Source organism: Lepus europaeus, chromosome 21 (assembly GCF_033115175.1).
Source record: "Lepus europaeus isolate LE1 chromosome 21, mLepTim1.pri, whole genome shotgun sequence".
Lineage (NCBI taxonomy): Eukaryota > Metazoa > Chordata > Mammalia > Lagomorpha > Leporidae > Lepus > Lepus europaeus.
Window position 1 is genome coordinate 23194890 of NC_084847.1, and position 12893 is coordinate 23207782.

Genomic DNA, 12893 nt, shown 5'->3' on the forward strand with positions numbered 1-12893 from the left:
TTACCAATGTAAAAAACCCAAATGTCTTACATTAGCCCTATCTATTGAATGATGAGAGTAGGTTCCAGGAACTTCTAGCAAATTGTAAAGTCTACTGCAACTAGAAACATAATGTAAATAAATTGAGTTGAGGTGTAAAACAGTAGGAGTTGATTAGGCTTTATTGAGCTGTAGAGAGCATACTTAATAAAAGAAATGGGCAGGTTCAGTTCACTGTGGCATTGGGAGAAAGTAGGCCTGGGATTTCATGTCTGCAATTTCTGCACAGAATTCGTAACTCTGTTTCTTTTATATGAAATTACCAATTTTAAATAGAGTAAAAAATTTATATTAAGAGAGTCGAACAAAACAGATCTACTGCCCATATTGGTCCCATAGAAAATAATATTTTCCGTGTACTTTTTCTTTTAAAGATCTCTTTCTTTACTCGAAAGACATAAAATGAGAAACACAGAGAGAGAACTTTCATGTACCAATTCACTCTTCTCCAGTGCCAAAAATAGGTGGGGTTTGGCCAGGCTGAAGTATGGAACCTGGAATTCCATCTGGGTCTCCCATGTTTGTGGCAAGGACCCGACTATTTGGACCATTATCTACTGCCTTCCCAGGCACATCACAAGGTCACTGAATCAGAAGCAGAGTGACTGAGATTTGAACCAGCACTTCCATATGGGATGTGAGTGTTTTAATGCACAGCCTGACCCACAGGGCCACAACACTCACACCTCCCACTTTGCAGTTAACAAGGGCCACAACACTCACACCTCCCACTTTGCAGTTAACAAGTAAGAAATTTTAGCCCAATATTACAGAATAGAACACTTTATAGAAATATATTAGCATGCTAATTTCAACTAAATTTAATTTATTTGAATATACCAATTTAACATTGAGGTTAAAGTAAGGTACTTTTCCAAACTTATGATATGCTTTGCTTCCTATTGAGATAATATCTGATTGAACCATTACCATGTATTTGCATTTATAGATACATTTGATCCAAAGGACTTTCCCACTTATCAGCCTCTAAAATGAATAAAACCTATATGTCTTTGGATCCTAAGGAAGCGAAAATTGATTGTGAACTTGAAAAGATATTGGTGAAGGTACCTCCAGAAGCTCAAAGGAAAATGAAATTAAAAGATAGGTTCATTTTTGTGCAAAAATATTGAATTACATACATAGTTTTTATTTTTGGTAGCACACATTTTCCATGAAGTTTTAGGAGACTGTTCACATGCATGGCTTTAAAAATTTTTGCCTTAAAATAAACTTGCATTGTAATCCCATTTTTCAGGAACGTTTTAATGTGGTTCTGTGAGACGCATGAGATATGTCAATGTAGCATTCTGGAGTATAATACTTTTCCAGTAGTTCAATTTGGATGGTATTTGAAGTAAAAAAAATAATGCTATAATTTATAGTGTTATGAAATAGATAATATTATATTTAAAGAGTTATTCAGTATTCCAAATACTAAGCAACTGTAAACTAACACACACAACACTCTGCCCATAGGGGTCTAACAACAATGCCAAGACCATATTCATCTCCAACAAAATTTATTCAATCAAAAATTTGAGCTCAATGTTCAGACTCTGTGTGTGTGTGTGTGTGTGTGTGATGCCCACTGTATATACAAGTGCCTAGAATACTGACTGGCACATGGTCAGAATTCAACAAATATTTTTGGAATATATGAATACACAACACTCATTTGAGGGATGGCTTTTGTCTTCCCCATGGGCATAAATGTACAATGGTAGCATTAGAGAAATTGTTGAGAATTGTAGTAGGCAAAAATACCTCCCCAGAACCATAGGCACTGTGGTAGGGCAACAACAGAAAAGACAGTCTTACAAACCTTCTGCATAGAAGGATCTGAAGGGAAGGGAGTGCGCTATTTCTATAAGAAGAGAAAGGTGAACCAAACAGGCCATGTGGATTACCTACAGCAGAGAAATAAAACAGCTTTTCTATCAGTGAGCTTATTGTATCTTCTGTTTGTTTTGAACCAAAAGGTGAAAAGAGTGCTGTGTTATTCAGGTTCAAACCCTTCACTGGCCTCTCAACTTTTACAAGGTGCCTTAACAACTTCACACATTTTAGTTACTGGTTCAAAGACAAAATGTTATGGGTGTGCACAGGGTTTGTCCCCTCAGATGCAAATAACTTGAAGCAAAACTAAACTAAATTTACTCTTCTCTCTGGAACAGTGAGTGATTGTTGAGATTGGCTATTTGCAGTTCAAAGAAACTGAACTATGCTGTGCTTTTTGGATAAAACTTTTTCTGCCACATGTACCCCACGTAATATACTTGTACCATGTTTAAATAGTATTTCTTCTCATTGTCTATTAGGAAAGGGATTATAGTATTAATACAGTCTTGAAAATTTTGAATGAAAGTGTTTATTTTTAAGGAAAATTTTCAAATAACATGACACTATTTGTTAACCCTTACAAGGTTGATGGTGTCTAAGGTGCCCACATTTCATTAAAATTACTGAATTCTTTAATTTCTACATTTTATAATGTCAAATGACCCAGATTGAATTAATTTTACCTGAAGAAACTCTGAAAAAAGTACAGACAAGCGGTTTTTGGTGAATTAAAAAAATTGCATGTCTCAAGTTCTACAGTATAAAATGCATCTCTCTGGCTTTTTAGTTATTTTTTCTACTTTTCCTCTATGCAACAGATAATTGTTCCATTGCTCATTACAAGCCAGGCATCAGTTTTCAGAGAACAAAATCGCCATCTGCATTTGCAGTACCAATCAGTAACATATATCCTTAGGTCTTTAGATCTGAAAGAGATGTTGGATATCACCTTAGGTCAATTTGACATTTATATTTATGTGTCTGTGTGTGTCTGTGTGTGTGTATCATGGTTCTACCATAGATCTACTATGAACTATACATTGTTCCAGCTAGGGAGAAAAGTCAAGTTTAAGTAGATTTCTGTTCTGCAGAGATACTAGTCTAGTGAAGAATCAGAATTTCTCATAGCTATGATTTGAATATGGTTTGTCTCCTCTGAAACTTATCTTGAAATGTAATCTCCATTACCAGATACTACAAGAACAAAAGTGGAACCTGTTATAGGGGATTAGAGCTCTGCCCCCATGAATGGATTAATGCATGCATCCAGTCAAGGATTAATGTGTTTGATTTTCTCAAGGGTATTTTTTCCTAATATTTTTATGAGAGTATTTTTCTCATACTTTGAATCAGAGTATTATTTTTCTAGAGGTTCTGGATGAGATGTTTCTGAGTTTCTCCCATGCCCCTGCCTTTGCCTAGGTGATGCCGTACACTGCCTCAGGACTCTGCCAGCAGTAAAGTGGTTCCTAACTGGGACCTCTACTGTTGGGCTACAAATGTCAGCCAGAATAAACTTTTTCTTTTTAGAATTTATTCAATCTGTGTTGTTGTGTTTTTAGCAATGGAAAATAGACATTGAGAATAAGCACCAGTATCAATATTAAAGATGTTGATTAAGATGTTCATGAAGACACTTTGGTTCAACCATGGAGGTGATGAATGAGAATATTGAGTGAATGAAAATATTAACTTTGCTAATTCAACAAACCACTGATTTGAAAACCACTCATCTTGTTTAATTCCTTAAATTTTTTTCTGGTTACTTTCACCTTTATTATTAAAACATTTGTCCCTGTTTTCTTTTTTTAACTTTTATTTAATAAATATAAATTTTCAAAGTACAACTTTAAGATTATAGCAGCTTTTCCCCCCATAACCACCCTCCCACCTGCAACCATCCCATCTCCCACTCTCACTCCCACCCCATTCTTCATCAAGATTCATTTTCAATTATCTTTATATACAGAAGATCAATTTATTATATCCATTGAAAATTGGTATTGAGCGAGTGTGACATAAAATCCTAGAATAGGGGCTTGTGTTGGGGCATAAATCCAGTTAAGCCAGCAACTCCAGGTATCCAATATGAACACTTATTCTAGTTCCAGCTGTTTCATTTCTGACCTAACTCCTTACTAATGCATGTTGGAAAACAATGGAAAATGGCCCAACTGGTTGGACTCCTAGTACCTACACCAGAGACTTGGATAGAGTTTCAGAATCCTACTTTCAACCTGCACCAACCCTGAGCATTACTGCTATTTGGGGAGTGAACCAGTGAATGGAAGATCTTTCTTTCTTCTCTCTTCTCCTCTCTTCTCTTTCCTCTCCTCTTCTCTCTTTCTCTCTCTCCAACTCTATTTAAAACAAATAAATGCTTTTTTAAAAAATTCTGACAAAATATGTATCTCCTTTAAAAAAAGTCTCAGCAGTATAAGCACAGAAGTTTATACCATTAATGCTTACATTAAAAAATAAAGAATTGGGGCTGGCATTGTGGCATAGTGGGTAAAATAGACACTTGAAACACCTTTATCCCATATGGGTGATGGTTAGAGTCCTGGATGCTCCACTTCCAATCCAGCTCCCTGCTGATGTGCCTGGAAAAGCAGAGAAGGATGGCCCAAGTGCTCAGGCCCCTACGCCCAAATGGGAGACCCAGAAGAAGCTCCTGACTCCTGGCTACAGATCTGCCCAGCTGTGGTGGCCATTTGGGGAGTGAACCAGCAGATGGAAGATTCATTCTCTCTCTCTCTCTCTCTCTCTCTCTCTCTCTCTCCCTTTCTTTCCCTGTAAAGTCTGTTTTTAAAATAAAAAATAAAGAGACAGCAGTCTCAAAGCAATAATGTAAACTTCCCCATTAAGAGCATAGAAAATGAGGAGCAAATTAAATATAAAGTTAAATAGAAGATAGAAAATAATCAAAATAAATCACTCAACAAAATTAAAAATAGAAAAAATAAAGAAAAACCAATGAATTTTTTCTTTAAAAAATCAATAGATTTAATATGTGTATTGGCCAAACCCAGCTACTTTTTAAATATACATATGGAAGAAAAATAAGAAACTGCAAATATCAATGAAAAGGATTTCATAAAAGATCTTACAGGTACTGAAGGAAGTGTATTATGACTAATTTGACCTCCATGAATTCACCAAATTAGATAAAAATGAAAAAAAGAATGTGAAATAGCAAAGCTCATCTAAGAAGAATTAGCGGTACTGTATATATTAAATAATTGAATTTATTATTAAATACTTCCCACAAAGAGACCCCCCAGGCCAACTAGAGCAAGTGGCTTCTACAGGATATCTTAAAAAAAATACTAATTCTTGACAAACCTACCAGAAAAGTTTCCAGCTCATTTTATGAGGTCATCATTAGCTTGATATCAATATCTGACAGTCATTACAAGAAAAGAAGAGGAAAAAAGATATCTCTGATATCTCTCACAAATACGAACATAAATTCTTTATCAATATTAGTAGATGAAAGCCATCAGTGTATTGAAAAAATAATTTTGATAATATGGGATTTGTTCCAAGAAAGAAAACTTGATTCAACATTTAAAAATTGATTGATGTGAACCACCTTATCAACAGATGTAAAAAAAATGATTATCCCAACAAATACAGGCAGATGCTGGACAAAATTTAATACATGGACATTATAAAAACTTTCACTAAACTAGGAATGGAAGGAAATGTCTGCAATTTGATAAAGGTGATCAAGAGAAGCCTGTTTATATTCACTTACTGGTGGAATATCAAACTCTTCTCCACTAACATCTCAAAAAAAAAAAGCAATGATGTTCATTTTTACCATTTCTATTCATCGTTCTACTGAAAAATCTAGTCAGATAAATAATGGTAGAAAAACAAACTCTCAAAGAAAAAGCAACAATAAATATTAATAAGTCAATTGATTCAGCTTTCAGGATAAAAGATCAATATAAATATCCAGTGTATACCCAAATATTTGCAATAACAATTGAAAAGTGATAGAAAAAATAACATTGATGATAGCACTGAAAAACTTAGTTGTGAAACCACAGAAAATATTTGAAATTATCATATGTATCTTACCACAAAACATTGATGAAAGTAATTAAAGTATACCCAGATAGACAAATACTAGTCCTGTGCTTATGGGCTGAAAATGTATATTGTTAAGTAATTTTCTCAATCGCACTTACCCCAAATGGTGGAGTTAGAAATGTGCCAGGGGATTCCAATACAACCCCATCAAGGTGGCATGTACCAATGCCATCTCACTAGTCCAAGTGATCATCTTCAGTTCACAATTGATCAAACTGATAGGTGTAAGAGTCAAAGGGATCACACAAACAAAACTAGTGTCTGCTAATACTAACTGATAGAATCAAAAAGGGAGAGACCAATCCAACATGGGAAGCGGGAGACACAGCAGAGCCGTAGAAGAGCAGATGTCCTAAATAGCACTCTGGCCTCAGAATCAGCCCTTAAGGCATTTGGATCTGGCTCAAGAGCCCATGAGAGTATTTTAGGCATGGAAAGCCAAGACACTCTGTCAAAAAAAAAAAAAGACCTAAATGAAAGATCTCTGTGAGTGAGATCCCAGTGGAAAGAACGGGGCCATCAAAGAAAGAGGTACCTTTCTCTGAAGGGAGGAGAGAACTTCCACTTTGACTATGACCCTGTCAGAATAAGATCAAAGTCGGTGAAACCTAAAGGCTTCCATAGCCTTGGCAACTCATGACTAGAGCCTAGGGAGATTACTGACACCATAAACAAGAGTGTCAAATTGTTAAATCAACAACAGGAGTCACTGTGTACTTTCATCTCATGTGGGATCTGTCCTTAATGTGTTGTCCAATGTGAAGTAATGCTATACCTAGTACTGAAACAGTATTTTTACAATTTGTGTTTCTGTGTGGGTGCAAACTGATGAAATGCTGACTTAGTATATACTGAATCGATCTTCCATATATAAAGATAATTGAAAATGAAAAAAAAAACTTGGTGTTAAATTGGAAATTGCATAGAAAATTAATCAATTTTTAAAAAATATCATGTAGGATCTTTGTCCTTAATGTGCTGTACATTGTGATTTAATGCTATAACTAGTACTCCAACAGTATTTTTCACTTTGTGTTACTATGTGGGGGCAAACTGTTGAAATTGTTACCTAATATATACTAAACTGATCTTCTGTATATAAAGAGAATTGAAAATGAATCTTGATGTGAATGGAAGGGGAGAGAGAGCAGGAAAGGGGAGGGTTGCGGGTGGGAGTGAAGTTTGGGGGGGGGGTGGAAAGCCATTGTAATCCATAAGCTGTACTTTGGAAATTTATATTCATTAAATAAAAGTTTAAAAAAAGAATTTTCTCAATAAATATCTATATTCAGTGCAATCACAATCAAAACAACAGCAGATTTTAAAAAATTTTTGTTTATTCAAAAAGCAGAAATACAGAGAGAAGGAGAGATAGAAACAGAGACAGAGACAGAGAGACAGAGAGAAAGAGAGAGAGAGAGTCTTCCATCTGCTGGTTCACTCCCAAAATGGTGCAATGGCTGGGGCTGGGCTAGGCCTAAGCCCGGACCTTCTTCAGGGTCTCCCATGTGGATTCCAGGGCCCTAGTAATTGAGCTATCTTCTACTGCTTTCCCAGATTCCTTAGCAGTGAGCTGTATAGGAAGTGGAGCACATGGGACTTGAACCAGTGCCCATATGGGATGCTAACATTTTAGGCTGAGGCTTAACCCAGTATGCTAAATCTCTGGCCCCAACAGCACAGAGTTTTTGAAGACATTGTTAAGCTGATTTAAGGTTGTATATAGTTATACAGAGATTCTACATTAGCCTACCATCTTTTAATAAACTTTTTTCAAGATTTATTTATTTATTTGAAAGAGTTATACTGAGAGAGAAGAGGCAGAAAGAGTTCTTCCATCTGATGGTTCATTCCCCAGATGGCCGGAATGGCCAGAGCTGTGCTGATACAAAGCCTGGAGCCAGGAGCTTCTTCTGGGTCTCCTACATGGGTGCAGGGGCCCAAGCACTTGGACCATCTCCTACTGCTTTCCCAGGCCATGCCAAAGAACTGGATTGGAAGAGCAGCAGCTGGAACTTGAACCAGCACCCCTATGGGATGCCAGTGCTTCAGGCCAGGGTGTGCACCTGCTGTGCCACAGTGCTAGCCCCTTAATAAACTTTTAAAGCTAAAATAATCAAGTTAGTATAGAACTGCCAAAAATTAGACACGTGGATTAATAAAACTACTTTAATAGAAACTAATTAATAGACTTCAGATGTAGACTCACAATACATATTCAGCTAATTTTTACAAAGTTAAAAGTACCAATTCTTCAAAAGGAATGAATTGAAGTCTTCTCAACAAATTGTGCTAGCTTAATTAAAATTAACATAAAAGTAACTTCACCTCATATCTTGACTGTACATAATATCCACTATTAAATGGATGACAGATCTAAATGTAAAACAAAACACTATAAAGTTTCCTTAGGAAGTAATAAGAAAGAAAAATAATTTTACAATTGGGTTAGAGGATGGTTTATTTTTCAATATGACAGAAAAACTATGAACAATGAAGCAATAATGAAACACACATTAATAAATGAAATTATCAAAATTCAATACTTTTGTTCATCTTGACACATGATTAAGAGAGGCATGTCATAGAATTATGGAAAATGTAATTCCCAATTACATTTTTGGTAATGATCTTTTATCTGCAATAAATGGAAAACATTTATAACATAGAGATCATCCAATTAAAAATTTAGATAACTCATGTGAATAGATAACTCATCAAAGAAGAGAAGATTTACAACTAAGAATATAAATACCTGTTGAACATCTTAATTAAAATTATAATAAGGGGGCCAGTTGTGGCACAGCAGGTGAAGCCACCACCTGCAGTGCCAGTATCCCATATGGCTGCTCCATTTCAAATCCAGCTCTCTGCTATGGTCTGGGAAAGCAGTGGGAGATGGCCCAAGTCATTGGGACCCTGTGCCCCATGAGAGACCCAGAGGAAGCTCCTGGCTTCAGACTGGTGCAACTCTGGCTATTGCACCCAATTGGGGAGTGAACCACTGGATGGAAGACCTCTCCCCACCATCTCTCTTTGCCTCACTTTCTCCCTCTGTATAAATCCATCAAATAAATAAATAAATTTTTAAAAATCACAATAAGGTATCATGACATACTACCAGAATAGCTATTATTTAAAAAAAAAAAACAAAAGATTAATATGATCTCATGGATCCAGAACTTTTAGAAATATTACAAATTGCTGGCTGGAATGCCAAACAATGCAATCATTATGGAAAAAGCCTGTCAGTGTCTTATTAATTTATACATACCTTAAGACCCTGAGATACTACTTCTGGTTATTAACTCAGGAGACGAGAAGAAATAAGTGCACAGACGGCTGGTGACATACTTACAAGCTTCATTCACAGGAACCCTCAACTGTAAAACAGCCCAAATACTCAACAAATTGGATTTGGACTAAGAGATATTGTGGCCTATGCATACTTTGAGTATTAACTCAAATAAAACAACAAATCACGGGCATATGCAACAACAGGCCCAAATATCCGTAACAGTCAACTCAATGTGGACATAAATGCTTATGCAGTGTGTAATCACATGACTTTCTGGAAGAGGAAAAATACAGAAACTGAAACCTAGACAGTGATTGCCCAGCCCTGATTTGATTAGTGATGGGAATAGGTGATAGGACTAACTGTAAAGTGACACAGGGAACATTTGGAATGATGAACATGTATACCTCAGTTACAATGCTGGATCTACCACTGTATAAATTCAGTAAACCTCATTGCAATGTAAACCAAGAAAGTTTGGACATAAACTAAAAACTTTGGTGAAACGCAAAAATGTAAATGGAGTCCGTTAGAGAGGTAGAAGTTTACATATTATGGACTAATCCTAAGAAAACTTTGGAGATGTTAGGGAGAAAGTTCGTAAAACTGAGTAACCCTTTAGCCTTATGGTTAAGAACACCGTGACTTACATTGGAGTGCCCAGGTTCAATTTCCAACTCCAGCTCCTGATTCCAATTTCCTAATAATGCAGACCTGCAAGTCAATGGCAATGGTTCAAGTGACTGGATTCAGCCACTCATGAGGGAGAACTGGACAGAGTTCTCAACTCTGAGCTTGTGCCTAGGCCAGTCTTGGCCATTGCCAGAATTTGGGGAATAAACAAGTGAATTTTCTGCTGTCTGTCCCTGTTTTTTCTTCTCTCTCCTTATCTGCCACTCAAATTAATTAAAAAAAAATAATCAAGTCAGCAGGTGTGAATGTGAACCTTCTACACTGGCTGCTTGTTATATAGTATAACCATATAACTTTTGGTTTGAGTATAAATGGTGAATGTATATAAATTGAAGTCATTAACTTATGTATGAAGAATTGGAAAATAATTGTCTCTTCCTAGTTTTAAGGAATATAGCATGAATAGCTCCAAGAAACACTGTTCCATCTTCTTGTTTACTTTGATTTAATTTCAAAATTAATGTCATAGTCAAAAGCTATTAAACAAAATAATGTAAAGTAAAAATGAAATCCTACCCTGATTCCTTCACAATAACCTTCCTGGAGTGGGCGTTTGGTCTCATGGATTGAAATGCCAGTTTAATGTGCCAGAGTTCGATATCTGCCAGTTAGGATTTGACTGCTGATTCCAGCCATTTACCAAAGCAGAACCCTGGTAGCACCAGGTAACAGCTCAAGTAGTTGGGTTCCTTTCTTCCGTGTGGTAGACCTGGATTTAGTTCTTGTCTCTGGCTTTTGTCCTGGCTCCTCCAGACCTTTGCGAGCACTATGAGTAAACTAGATAATGAGAGTTCTCTCTCCCTTCCCCCCATCTGTCTCTTTGCTTTTCAAATAAATTAACTTAAACCAGAATTCTCCAACCTTAAAAGTACCCATTTAAGAGACATGTAAACAGTGATTGTGGACAACTGACTTGGTGTGTGCTGTCCACAGGCACAAAGTAAGTTGCATGTTTTAGGCATATTCTTTCAAGTTACCTGTGTTCAATGTCATGTGCTTAGATGAATCTGGTAAAGTTGTTAAGTACACCTCCACTTGACAAGCCTGAGGCGCTAGAGAGTGGACTGTCAGAATGGGAAATTCATGTTTCTGATCACTCAGGGTTCACACAGATGGTCAGGCTCTCCAGGGCTATGCTTCCCTATGTATATCTTTCAAAAAAAAGAAAAACAGACTTTGTGTGAAACAGGCTCACCATGCCTTGGTTACCAGTGTCTGGGCCTTTTGGCACAGAAATCTCATGCACACAAGTTGCATAAAGCAGGTGGAGTACTCATGGATAAACAGCAAGGGACAACAGGCGCCTAGGGCAGAGAGCAAGCCTGCCCAGTGAGGTTCAGGACAGCTGTCTAGGAATGACAGGACCTCCACTGCGTATTTCCCACTTGAGAGCTCCAGAACCCCAGGACCATGTGAGTATGCACTTGAAGTGTTGAAGGACAACTTGTTTGTAAGGGAACTGGGACAGTAGCAGGCAGCTATGGTCCCAGTTTCCTCTCCCATCTCCTTTTTCCTCAGCAAAATTGTTATTCTTGAAAGCTAAAGTGAGAAATGAAGAACTGGTGTCAACCCAAAGCCATCTGGAGACCTGTCCAGCACACTGCATGTGGGAGCTTGCTTTACTTCATGTATTCCATGAGCCTGTGTACAGATAAACATAAAAATAACAGCTCTCAGACTTCACCACAATTAAGGTTTAGGAGTCAGGATTTCTTTTTTGGGAAATCCAAGTAAAACTGTGAAATATGTGAGTAAGCAGCTCTAGAGACAAAGCTGAATCTGCTATGTTTGGAAAAGATAATTACTGACATGCATACTGAAATACTAATGAAAAAGAAAATATTTTGGTCTTCAAGGATTGCGAAAGTGATTTTTCCTTATAAAGAGAGATTTTGTTCCAGCTGTAAGTAGTCATCTAAACCTTTATCTTAAGCAGTTTGAAATTGATAACAATATTTTTCCAAAACAATTATTATCTAAAGATAATTAAATAAAAGACACTTGACTCTAAAATATTGACAATTTCTATGATGACTTTATAAAGAAGCTATGTAGGAACTTCCTATATCTAGATTTTTAGTCTGCTACTAAATTATATTGAAAAGGCCCTTATCAGGAGTAATTATTTCTGTTTGTCGGTCATTGATATATTTGCTTTATTTGCTGATTTTCACCTCACTCTGAATAATTGCAGCAAAATTATCATGAGTAATATTTCATCTAATGTGAAAGAAATTAATTTCTTCTTTTCCATATTTATATCTATGGAGTTGTTTTATTTTCCAATTGTAATTTTTCAACCATGGCCTCTCTCATTGACCCAGAAAAAGCCCCCTTCCATGTCATAGATTGTTAGCTGAAGCTGTGTTACAGGCGTCTTCTTGGTTGTGGGACAGATTCAAATGCTCACTTTGCTTACCTTGCTTTTTTTTACCTATCACTAAACCCAATCTTTTCCTAACTACCCACACAATCACTTCTCCCTCCCCAGTTATTCATAATGTAAATTGTGGTGAGAGGTATTATGTTCAAAGTACCAAGGGAACAGTGCCTAGAATTCCTACACAAGCAATGACTGCATGTCATTTCTGAAACTTATTTTAAGATCCAAGAGTCTCAAGTTCATATTTGGCATAGATGAGTAAGAAAAACTCAGGTTCATGCCATTAACTTGTATCATTTCTGTTTCATTCCATTCTCTCTTCCTTACGGAATGATAGTAGCAGTAGTAGGTATCAGGTGCTGACCCATCGTGTCTGATATTATCTTCTGCATGGTGTTGGAGGTGGAATTCTGTTTCTCCTTTTTTAAAGATTTATTTATTTTGAAAATTGGAATGAGAGAGAGAGAGATCTCATCTGCTGATTCACTCCCCAGATGGTCACAATGGATAGGTCTGGGCCAGGCCAAAGTCACGAGG